This window comes from Cherax quadricarinatus, chromosome 86 (genome assembly GCF_038502225.1).
Source record: "Cherax quadricarinatus isolate ZL_2023a chromosome 86, ASM3850222v1, whole genome shotgun sequence".
Classification (NCBI taxonomy): Eukaryota; Metazoa; Arthropoda; class Malacostraca; order Decapoda; family Parastacidae; genus Cherax; species Cherax quadricarinatus.
This window is the reverse complement of record NC_091377.1, coordinates 4,739,455-4,741,954: the sequence shown is the minus strand read 5'-3', so window position 1 is coordinate 4,741,954 and position 2,500 is coordinate 4,739,455.

Below are 2,500 nucleotides of genomic sequence, written 5' to 3'. Positions count from 1 at the left end.
TCTCAGTTTGTCTAGATAACATTACTGATCTCAGTTTGTCTAGATAACATTACTGATCTCAGTTTGTCTAGATAACATTACTGATCTCAGTTTGTCTAGATAACATTACTGATCTCAGTTTGTCTAGATAACATTACTGATCTCAGTTTGTCTAGATAACATTACTGATCTCAGTTTGTCTAGATAACATTACTGATCTCAGTTTGTCTAGATAACATTACTGATCTCAGTTTGTCTAGATAACATTACTGATCTCAGTTTGTCTAGATAACATTACTGATCTCAGTTTGTCTACGTTATAAAGAGCAGGGATGGCAATCCTTCACAAGGATTTTGATGAGTACTCAGATATATACACAGCTCTTGATCCTCAGTGCCAGATGTTGGTTATATATCTCTCTCTCCTTATTACTAGCAGATGTTTTATGTGCCAGATGTTGCAGGTGTGTTCAGTCTTTATTGAGTTATTTGTAAATTCTTCCAGCAATTTTTTTGGCTGCATTCTAAATTGCTGGGAAATTTTAGTCTTGTTGGGGTCTGTGTTGTGTGTGTGTGTGTGTGTGTGTGTGTGTGTGTGTGTGTGTGTGTGTGTGTGTGTGTGTGTGTGTGTGTGTGTGTGTGTGTGTGTGTGTGTGTGTGTGTGTGTGTGTGTGTGTGTGTGTGTGTGTGTGTGTGCCAGATACAAGTCTTTCATCATCCCAATTCAGTCGTTCGTAAAAATACGCCTATTTTCAAAGCTCCACCTAAACCTCATTCACCTAACCTAACCCCAATCTAACCTAACGTAATCTAACCCTGTCTAACCAGACCTAACCTCACCTATAATGAGAAATATTGAGTACTTTTAGAACTAGCTCAAATGAAGATATCTCAAAGTAATGAAGACGAAAAAGACACAATGCCGTGACTGGGTCACACTATCACACAATACCGTGACTGGGTCACACTATCACACAATACCGTGACTGGGTCACACTATCACACAATACCGTGACTGGGTCACACTATCACACAATACCGTGACTGGGTCACACTATCACACAATGCCGTGACTGGGTCACACTATCACACAATACCGTGACTGGGTCACACTATCACACAATACCGTGACTGGGTCACACTATCACACAATGCCGTGACTGGGTCACACTATCACACAATACCGTGACTGGCTCACACTATCACACAATACCGTGACTGGCTCACACTATCACACAATACCGTGACTGGCTCACACTATCACACAATACCGTGACTGGCTCACACTATCACACAATACCGTGACTGGGTCACACTATCACACAATACCGTGACTGGGTCACACTGATATACTATCAGCAGGACTTGTGAATGGTCTAAGTTGGACCGAAACGTGCGGTTTATCAGGTTCGTGCAGTCATCAGGACTTCAAGAGGAAGTCACTGATGGTCCCATGCCGGAAACTCCGAAAATATACCTGTCAAATTCCATTGTAGACAACGAGGCGCCACCAGCACAGTTCTCTCCCTCTAACTGCTAATAAGTAATTACACGCGGTTAATTGCTGTTGGGTAATTAAGCTCAGAAAGCGATTGGTCTCTGATGGTGTTTCCTTCGTTTGATTCGTTGATCGTTCTTCTTCGTGTAATTCGTTTGACTCGTTAATTGTTCAGTTCCTTCGTTTAATTCATTTGACTCGTTATTCGTTCTTCTTATTCGTTTAATTAATTTGACTCGTTAATCGTTTTTCATCTTCGTTTAATTGATTTGGCTCGTTAATCGTTCTTCATCTTCGTTTAACCTCTCGTTTAATGCAGTGTGTTTATTGTCTTGTTCTCTGGCTTCTACACACTCTTTTCCACTTCTTTTTCTTCTTTACCTTTCTCTTCTTCCCTCATTTTCTTCGTTTATTCCTTTTAATATTTTTTTTCCTCCGTTTTCTGCCTATTATATATTCATTATTCCAATGTTTTCTCTTCTTATTTACTGTCTTAATTCTCTTCCCTTTCTCCTTTCTGCTTATCTTTTTTTCCCTCATCTTCCTGCTTTTACCATTTTTCTCTCTCTCCCCTTCCTTCTCTCTCACCTTCCTTCCTTCTGGCACTCTTCCCTCCTTCTCTCTCACCTTCCTTCCTTCTGGCACTCTTCCCTCCTTCTCTCCCACCTTCCTTCCTTCTGGCACTCTTCCCTCCTTCTCTCCCACCTTCCTTCCTTCTGGCACTCTTCCCTCCTTCTCTCCCACCTTCCTTCCTTCTAGCACTATTCCTCCTTCTCTCCCACCTTCCTTCCTTCTAGCACTCTTCCCTCCTTCTCTCCCACCTTCCTTCCTTCTAGCACTCTTCCCTCCTTCTCTCCCACCTTCCTTCCTTCTGGCACTCTTCCCTCCTTCTCTCCCACCTTCCTTCCTTCTAGCACTCTTCCCTCCTACTCTCCCACCTTCCTTCCTTCTAGCACTCTTCCCTCCTTCTCTCCCACCTTCCTTCCTTCTGGCACTCTTCCCTCCCACATTTTCGCGATCCTC